Source organism: Choloepus didactylus, chromosome 26, assembly GCF_015220235.1.
Source record: "Choloepus didactylus isolate mChoDid1 chromosome 26, mChoDid1.pri, whole genome shotgun sequence".
Lineage (NCBI taxonomy): Eukaryota > Metazoa > Chordata > Mammalia > Pilosa > Megalonychidae > Choloepus > Choloepus didactylus.
In genome coordinates this window covers 10,408,681-10,419,371 of record NC_051332.1, presented here as the reverse complement: position 1 = coordinate 10,419,371, position 10,691 = coordinate 10,408,681, and the positions used below count along the sequence as shown (strand labels likewise).

At 37.0% G+C, this 10,691-nt stretch overlaps 1 pseudogene; it reads right to left on the bottom strand.

The window, feature by feature from the left end:
• Positions 1 to 324: 324 nt before the first annotated feature.
• LOC119520754 lies at positions 325 to 3,715 on the bottom strand (annotated as a pseudogene).
• Positions 3,716 to 10,691: the final 6,976 nt, after the last annotated feature.

The following is a 10,691-nucleotide window of genomic DNA, read 5'->3' as shown; positions in this document are numbered from 1 at the left end:
ACAGGATTATTTTTATATAGTTGTGTTCTCATGTAGTTTAAGATGATCTATAATATGAAGTAACATAATCATGAATATTTATTCACATAATCACTCATTGTTCCAGTTCATGTTTTATTCAGCACAAATTATACAGTTTATATTTGTTTTTGGACAGAAAAGGATAATTGAAATATGTCCTATCTTCTATATCACATACTTAGACAATTAATGAAAAAGCCCCAAAATGTCATATTCCTAAAATGGAATCCACATAAGAAGCAGGGATTCAAGGCAAAGTCCAGCATGATTAATGTGATCCAAGGCCAAAAAATCAGAAAAACCTCAGCTTCTCCTCCTCAGAACCTGCTTTACATCTTTGTTTCTCAGGCTGTATATCATGGGGATGACAATAGTGTAAAATATAGACACTACTTTACTTTGCTCCATGGAGGAGAAGGTTCTGGGCTGTGCATACCTGAAGAAAACTGTACCAAAGAACAAGCACAGCCCAGGAAAGTGGGAGACACAGGTGGAGAAAGCTTTCTTGCATCCTGCACCATATGAATCTTCAAGATTTTTGAGATGATGTAGATATATGGGACCAACACAATCAAGAATTTGCTGACAATAATGGAGCCACATAAACCCCGGAGAACCAATTGGTTTATAAAAGTATCTGAACACAAGAGGATCAAGAGTGGGGGGAAATCACAGAAAAAATCATTAATCTCATTTAAACTACAGTACAACAACCTAAAGGTCATCATTGTTTGAGAGATGGCATTCACTACATCCCACAAGTAGGACCCCAAATCTAAGAGTACACAGATATTATGAGACATGATCATGATACATAGAAGAGTTTTACACATGGCAATGTAGTGGCCACAGGCCATGGCAACCAGAAATCAAGCCTCCATGGTACCAAAAGTAGAGGGGAATGAGAACTGAGTAGCACACCCACCAAAGGAAACTGCAGTCTTTTTAAAAGCAGTTCATCAGAGCCATGGGCGCAATTGTGGAAGAATATCAGATATCCAACAAGGAAAGGCTTTGGAGGAAGACATACATGGGAGTATGGGGTTGGGTGCCAGACCCAGCAATTATGATCATGTCAAAGTGCCCAACCTAAGCTATGATGTACAGGATCAAAAAGATGAGTAATAGCATTATCTGCATCCTTGGACCCATTCTGAGTTCAAGCAGAACAAACTCTGGACAAGTGTAATATTTGCCATTTTGTAAGTGGAGAGAGAGAGAGAAGAAAATTTGCAAACCAAATGCTATATAATGCTAAGGTCTTTAAATTCAATTAAACTAAAACTTTTGGAATTTTGTGTGGTGTTCAAGACATTTTGTTTCTGATTCTGAATTTGATACCTTCATCTACTATATTTCATATGCTGAGCAAACAAAAAAAGTTTCTGCTGCAAATGAAAGGAATTAGAAATAAACAAGCATTCACTCACAAGTAGTCTGTATCTGTAAATGTATTACTATACTCTTCAACTCTAATTCAGAAGGCATTTATGACCTATTTTCAGTCATACCTTCAGTTCATGCTCCTAGTATTTTAATTTTTAAAAATCTCAAAATCAGAGCAAAAATCAGACTTGAAAAACAGCTGATGCCTACACATTGAGTTAGTTTTGCATTTGAAAAATTATCTGGGTTCCATATAGGGTGGACAAAGGCAAATAGAGTTGATTATTTATGTAAATTCAATTCACTCAGACTCTTTTCACACATTATCTGTATTAGTTTTCCATTGCTGCTATAACAAGATACTACATATTTAGTGTCCTTAAAACATGTATTATAAAGTTCTGGAGATCAGAGTCTGAAATCAGTTTCACTGGGCTAATTTACACTGTCTATTTGATTCAATTTATATACTATAATGCAAGAGAAATCTACCAAATGCATGCTAAGTTTCTGATACAAAATAGGCTTCTTATAAACAGGGATGTGCACCTTTTTTATCTCTGATTATTAAATTACTTTTTTCTGTAATATCCACCACTACATTATATAACATTGTGTATAAAATATGAAAAACATAACAACCATAAGATATTTAAGCAATTGAGCTTAGAACTATGTGAACTACGAGTTGGAATTCCTTTGCAGGCATGACTTCCATCCATGGAAATTAAACTATTAGATGGGGATGAAGCATGCAAAATAAATGTCAGTTTCCTCTCCTCTTTTGTCATATGAGTTCTACTATAGTTCTATTATAGTTATAGAAAATTTCTATCACCAGTTAGAAATTAAATAAATTTCTCTGTGTGAATGTAGCAGAGTATGTTTATAAAATTCATAAAAATTTTCAATTATCCAGTTCTCTGTGTTTTCATGAAACTAAAACCCATTATTTTTCATACTCTTTTTCATAGAAAATATTCCAATTAAGCATGTGGAGGGAATTTTTGTTCATTTCTACGTAAGCTGCAGGCTCCATGAGATGAGACTGTGTTATCTGATTCATTGGCCTAACTTGAGTAAATAGAAGAGCAGTTGATTAGAGTAGAGATGGAAATAAATGTACTGAATGAATGAATAAGCTTACCCCATACTGTGAATGAGATTGATTTTTCATGTCTTTCATAATAAGGAGACTACCACAAAATTCCTTAGTCTGAATATCTTGTTTAAAATATTGTAATTATGGATAACAAAAGCTAAGGAACATATGATTTGAGCAGAAAGAATCAAATCCCAAAGACATCCCAAGTTTAAAGGGCAACAAAGTAAGCCAGTTTTATAAAAAATAATTGTTTTGGATTTTAAACTTTCAAAATTATGTCCATGAGTATACCTATTGTACATTGTTGAGTTTTTATAAAATAGAATACAGATAACATTATTTTATCTTAGAAGGAGTCAAGTAGCAGATGAGACATAAATTAATTCCCAAAGAACAAATAAATATTTTTCTCTCACCAAACTCATTGATTTTCCTTGAAGAGATAGTGCCATAGAATCTCAAATAAAGTAATTCTCACCAAAATCCAAAGTAAAATTATGCATCTGAGTTCTTTAAATGACTTAACAGACAACTATACAGCCAAAGAACCAAAGTTCCCAGTGTTGGGTGATTTTCAAGACATGTAAATGTCACTAACCCAATTCTGAATACAGAAGCTAATATTTATTGAAAAATAATTATAGGCTAATCAATTTTTATTGAGACTGTTCAGATGCCATAGAACTATCCAAAGATCCAAAGTGTACAATCAATTGCCCATGGCACCACCATACACCTGTGCATCCACCAACACAATTAATTTTTTTCAATTTATAGAACATTTTCACTACTCCAGAAAAGAAATAAGACAAAGAAAAGGAAACTCAGATTCTCCCATACCCCTAACCATGTCCCCTTCCATTATTGATTCATAGTTTTGGTATAGTACATTTGTTACTGTTGATGAAAGAATGTTAAAATACTACTAACCATAGTACATAGTTTGCAATAGGTATACACATTTTTCCATATATGTCTCTCTATTATTAACTTGTAGTTATAATGACATTTGTTCTAGTTTGTGACAGAGATTTATAATATTTGTATAATCACAGACATTGTCCACCACAAGATTCACTGCTTTATACATTCCCATATTTTAACCTCCAACTTTCCTTCTGGTGACATGTGTGACTCTGGGCTTATACTTTCCACCACCTTCACACACCTTTCAGCACTGTTATTCTCATAACTCGCTACCATCGCTCCTGTCCATTTTCAAACATTTAAGTTCAACCTAGTGAAACATTCTGCTCATAACAAGCAACCACTCCCCATTCTTTAGCCTCATTTTTATGTCCTGGTAACTTATAGTTCATGTCTATGAGTTTACATATTATGATTAGTTCATATCAGTGAGAATCAGCAATATTTGCCTTTATGTGTCTGTCTTATTTTTTTCAATATAATGCCCTGAAGGTTTCTTCATCAACCCATTTTTGTTAAGATGGTTTTGTTCACACACTATACATTCCATCTTAAGTAACCAAACTTTTTTTCCCCATATAGTCACATATTTATGTATTTAGCACCATCACCACTTTCTGTATAAGGACATCTGCATTTCCTCCACAAAGATGGAGAAAGAGTCAAAGAAAGCAGAGAGGCAAAAGAAAATGAAAAGAGAAAGAGAGAAAAACAAACAAAATTAATAGCTAGAAGGTCACAATAGGAAAGATAGCATTAACCTAAAGTAAAATAAAGAGTCAGACAACATCACCAATGCCAGGAGTCCCATACACTTCCCCTATTCTCCACCCACAATGCATTTAGCTTTGTTATATTGCCTTCGTTACATTAAAGGAAGCATAATACAATGTTTCTGTTAATTCTAGCCTCTAGTTTGCATTGATTGTATTTCCCCCCCGATACCACCATATTTTTAACACCTTGAAATGTTGACATTCATTTGTTCTACCTCATGTAAAAAAATATTTGTACCTTTTATTACAATCATTGAGCACCCTAGGCTTCCCTGAGTTACACAGTCCCAGTCTTTATCCTTTGTCTTTTGTTCTGGTGTCCCACATGGTCCCAGCCTTCCTCTTTCAACCATGCTTACAGTCATCTTTGTTCAGTATACTTACATTGCTGTGCTACTATCTCCCAAAATTGTTTTCCAAATCTCTCACTCCTGTCTTTTCCTTTATGTCTGCAGTGCTTCCTTTAGTGTTTCCTCTAGAGCAGGTATCTTGTTCACAAACTCTGTCATTGTCTGTTTGTCAGAGAATATTTTAAGCTCTCCCTCAAATCAAAAGGATAGTTTTGCCAGAGACAGGATTCTTGGTTGGTGGTTTTTTCTCTTTCAGTATCTTAAATATATCACCCCACTTCCTTCTTGCCTCCATGGTTTCTATTGAGAAATCCACTCATAGTCTTATCAAACTTTCTTTGTATGTGATAGATCATTTTTTTCTTACTGCTTTCAGGATTCTCTCTTTATCTTTGATGTTTCATAATCTGACTTTTAAGTGTGTTGGTGTAGACCTATTCAGATCTATTCTGTTTGGTGTATGCTGTGCTTCTTGGATCCATAATTTTATGTTTTTCATAAGAGATGGGAAATTTTCACTGATTATTTCCTCTATTATTTCTTCTGCCCATTTTTCCTTCTCTTTTCCATCTGGGACACCAATGACACATAAACTCTTGCTTTTCATTTTCTCTTTGAGATCCCAGAGACATTGCTCATATTTTTCCAGTCTTTTCTCTATCTGTTCTTTTGTGTGTAGGTTTTCAGTTGCCTTGTTCTTCAGTTCCTGAGTGTTCTCTTCTGCCTCTTGAGATCTGCTGTTGTATGTTTCCATTGTGTCTTTCATCTCTTGTGTTGTGGCTTTCATTTCCATAGACTCTGCTAAGTTGTTTTTTGAACTTTCAATTTCTACCTTATGTACATCCTGTGTTTTCATTATATGTTCCAGCTCTCTCATCATGTCTTCCCTAAACTTTTTGAATTGACTTATTATTAGTTGCTTCAATGCCTGCATCACAGTTGAAGTACAGTTTTGTTCCCCTGACTGGGCCATAACATTATTTTTCTTACTGTAAGTTGTTTTCTGTTCTCTAGGCATGGTTTCCTTGGTTACCCAAATCAGACATCCCCAGACCAGAATGGGCTCATGTCCCAGAAGGAAGAAATATTCAGTATCCAGTTTCCCTGAGGTATGTCTTAGAAAATTGGTATACCATGCAATGCCTCAGGTCCCTGTGTTTTTCTGCCCAGAAGGTGGTACCTGTTAGCCTGTAATTCTTGACTGGTATAGAGGTATGGCTGTTTTTCCCCAGGTTCTGGGGTCTAGTTTGGAATGGAAGGTGGGTAGTAGAGCTGGGTCCCACCCCTTCATCTTAGAGAAGACAGACCCCCTAGGGGGAGGTCATTAGACTTTCAATGGTCTCTCTCTGCCTGTGCTATACCCTTGTCTGGGTCACAGCACTGGAAACTGAAAATGGCTGAGACTTTCTCCACTGAGCTGAAAAAGAAACAGAGATTCCCCTTAGGAGCTAGTCTGAGGTGACCCTCTGGCTCTCCAAGGTCAGTCATCACCCAAAGCCTCTGTCTGCTTGTTGGGGATTCATAGCTCCTAGTGAGCATCATGCTTGCTAATTAAAAGCCAAGTTGGAGCTCAGTTGAACTGTATTTGCTTGCTGTGAGAGAGCTGCTCTCCGGCACCATGAGGATTTGCAGCTTGGGCTGTGGGGGGAGGGGAATCCTGGCTTGGATCTGCAGTTTTTACTTACTGACAGATTTTATGTTGTGATCTCAGGCATTTCTCCCAATTCAGGTTGGTGGATGTTGAGTGGACAATCACATTTGTCCCCCCAACATTATTCTGGATTATTTACTAGATGTTTCTGGGTTTTTTTAGTTGTTCCAGGGGGACTACTTAGCTTCCACTCCTCTCCATGCCACTATCTTAGGTCCTCCTCCCTTGGCTAATGAATTTTAAAAGACCCAAATTGTTTTTAATTTATTACTTAAGAAGATTGGCAGGTTACATGATCATATGAGTGAGTTCCAAAGAGGGTCATTATGAGACTGTCATATTCTCTGGCTAATGTGTGGTCTATCTTTTCTGTCTGACTTCAGGCCTATCTTACTGGCTCCCACACTGATTGCTGTTGCCTTTGTTCCATGAACTCCAGTCCACATAAGAGACAGCAGTGATATCAAATGTAGTTTGTCAATGGATCTTTATCCTTCATTGCAAAACTTTCACTGTAATTATTAGAATTCCACAAAAATATGAGTTATTAGTCTGGAGGTCTACATCTGTCCAGGTCAATATTAAGTTTTGTGAAAATGGGAAATAAAAGTGTAACATTCTCTCACTTTGATTACCTAGTACATGTGCCAGAAGTCTTGAAAGAGATTATTGACTAGATTCATCCATTACTAACAGTATCTGATTTTCCTATTGATTTTCCCAGTGTATCATATACTGATTCCTTGTATGTGGTTATAAGGTGGGAAAGTCTAATGAAACATCATCTATGGATTTCATAATTATAGTCTTTTGTCATCAGACAATGCCAACTCAAATTTACAAAATATTTGAGGAAATAAGGTTGAGGAAAATTAATGTGATATGATGTGTGCACTTAACTGTAAATCAAGAAATAAATTTTCACATTTTTTCCTGCCAATAGAACAATGAAATAGTTGGATAACATACTTTGTAGTTAGTATTCCATAATGAAATGGGTCAAGTAAGTTTCCCATGACACCCAGAGTCCCAACCATATTCAAGAATATATTAAATACATATAATCTAATTTAATCCTTAGAAAAACTTTATGAATTAATTGGTATAGTTACTCTCATTTTACAGAGAAGCAAAATGAGAAGGAGATACTGAGACATTTTATCCAATTTCACATTTTTAGTAAATGGGGGAACCATGATTTGAACTGGCTAATTTGGCTCCAGAGCCAAGGAAAATATACTCACTGATTAGATAAGTGAAAAGAATATTTATACTTAAAAGTACCTTGATTGTTAAAAGTGAACTTTGTTTTTTTCCTATGATCCATGATGCACTCTATTTCATATTTGCATCAATGATCTTCAACTTAAAAACTTTTAAACATTGTTCTATGTATTATTAAATACCCCTTAAGCTATCTATTTCTTATTAGAGGAATTCATTTTAGAAAATTGTGTTGAAAGAAACAGTGTATGGGTAACATTCCACAGACAATGTAGCACAGTGATTAATATCAGGGGCTTTGTTGCCAGAAGCTTTGGATTCAAAAGCTTACTTACTGTGTTCCTTTGTACTATGTCTTTCTGTATTTCAGTACCCTGACATGTCACATGGGTAATAAGTCTGTGACTGTTTGTGAGTACTGAAAATATTTCATAAATTAAAACATATTGGAGGTGGGGCAAGATGGCAGAGTGGTGAGGAGCAGAATTTCATCTCTCCCCTAGAGCAGCTGGCAATTACCCAAGAACTATATGAAACAGTGCTTTTGGGGTCTCCAGTAACCAGTCACACACTGGACGCAAGTTTGGAATTGGAGGAAAAGCTGAGATTGCAGCAAACATTGTAAGTTCCCCGGACCAGGGGTATGACGCCCCTCCCCACCCAGACCTCACAGACTGTGTTGCTGCCAGCTCCCTGAAAGGGGGTGGGGAACCAAAAAACAGCAATCTGCTGAGGGCAAGAAGGAAGGCTCAACCCAGCCTCAACTGCAGAATTAATTAACAAATTAGTTACCTAATTTTGGGAGCTGGAGTGCTAAAGAAGGGCTGGGCTCTGAGAAGTGGGGGCACGTAAAAGCGGGCACCCATTCCCAGACTCCAAAAAAGCCATTTTTTTCCCTACATTTTGTCCCTTCTGGCTTCTCACTGATCCCTTATCTTTTTGAATTTCAATAGCCCCCAGCAGGGGTGGAACTGAAGCTGTTGGAGAGTAATTATCAGACAATAGCCCAAAGCATATCTTTAAATGCTCTATTCTGACACTGACAAAACTTCCAGGCTGGGAAAAGAATTTTAAAAGAGACTCTTTTTTTTTTCTTTTTTCTTTTTCTTGTTTTTTTTTTTTCTATTTTTTTTAATCTAAAAGTAATATATGTGGTTATTTTTCAGAAAGCCCAGGTTGAGAGACTAGGCTGGGCTTGGGGGGAGACAGAGTACCCACAGTGTCTTTGAGTTCCCTATTCACTACTGAAGGTCTCCACCCCCATATTTAATTGGCAACTCAGGCTGACCAAGGAATCTACCTGGAGAGGCCCCAAAAAGGAGAGGGGAGAAGGGAATAGTGCCCCTGAGAGATAACTGGGCTTCTGAGGATTGCGAGAGTGGAGGGAGGTCCAGCTCAACTGACAGTCCTCCTTTTGGGAACTCAGACCCCAGGGGCTGGAATTCAGATTCTGGCTTCAGTCAGCCATGCCCCCGACAGGATCAGAGTCACCAGGAGAAGTAAAGTCTACATACCTCCTTACACTGGTGGGGGAGCTGCAGGCTGGCAAGCACCACCTGCTGGACAGGAGAGGAAAAGCACCAATTCTAAAGGCCTCATAGGAGGGTCTCATTCTCAGGAAAACTCCATACCCTCCCAATGAGACCTTGGCCTCACTAGACTGGGAAAATCTGACTAGGGTTGACCATAACTGAGGAGACCCACTAATGAAAATGTTACATAGAGGCAGAACAAGAAACAGAAAAAACAAGAGGGGAAAAATTCTGATCAACTAAATAGAACCTAAGTTAGAGGTCTAGAATAAGTTGAACTGAATAACAGAGGCCAGAGAACAAAGCCAACCAACAAGAAAACCAATAGGTAAAAGATAGAAAACAAGCTCCAAAATAAACTGATCAAGAAAATCAGATGCCTAGACAACTTAAGATAACAAGCCGTACCAGGAAACATGAAAACATGGACCAGTGAAAGGAACAAACTAATAGATCAGCTGAGATACAGGATTGGAGGCAACTAATGCTAAATAAATTCAATGAAATGAAGGAAGATATAGAAAAAGAGCTGAAGGATATAAAGAAGACACTGGATGACCATAAAGAAGAATTCATAAACTTAAAAAAACAAATGGCAGAACTCATGGGACTGAAGGCCACAATGGAGGAGATGAAAAACACAATGGAGGGACACAACAGTAGATTTGAACAGGCAGAAGAAAGGATCAGTGAACTGGAAGACAGGTCATTCAAATTCCTACACACAAAAGAAAAGATGGTGAAAAAAATGGAAAAATATGAGCAGGGTCTTAGGGAGCTGAGTGACAACATGAAACGCACAAATATACGTGTTATGGGTATCCCAGAAGGAGAAGAGGGGAAAAAGGGCAGAAAGAGTAATAGAAGACATATCCACTGAAAATTTCCCAACTCTTATAAAAGACAGAAAATCAGAGATTCAAGAAGTACAACATACCCCAAATACAATAGATCCCAATACAACTACTCTAAGACACTTACTGGTCAGATTGTCTAATATCAAAGACAAAGAGAGGATTCTGAAAGCAGCAAGAGAAAAGTGATCCATCACATACAAGGGAAGGTCAATAAGATTATGTACAGATTTCTCTGCAGAAACTATGGAGGCAAGAAGACAGTGTCATGATATATTTAAGAAACTGAAAGAGAAAAACTGCCAACCAAGATCTCTATATCCAGCAAAACTTTCCTTCAAAAATGAGGGAGAGATTAAAACATTTTCAGACAAACAGACACTGAAAGAGTTTGTGAATAAGAGACTGGCACTACAAGAAATACTAAAGGGAGCGCTACAGGCTGATAGGAAAAGACAGGAGAGAGAGAGTTGGAGAAGAGTGCAGAAATGAAGATTATCAGGAAAGGTAAAAGGAGAGGGAAAAAATAAGATATGACATATAAATTCCAAAAAACAAAATGGTAGTAGAAAGTACTGCCCTTACAGTAATAACACTAAATGTAAATGGATTAAACTCCCCAATAAAAAGACACAGACTGGCAGAATGGATTAAAAAACAGGACCCATCTATATGCTGTCTACAAGAAACTCACTTTAGACACAAGGACAAAAATAGACTGAAAGTGAAAGGTTGGAAAAAGATATTTCATGCAAACAACAACCAGAAAAAAGTGGGAGTAGCTATATTAATATCAGACAAGTTAGACTTCAAAAGTGAAACAATTAAAAGAGACAAAGAAGGACACTATATATTAATAAAAGGG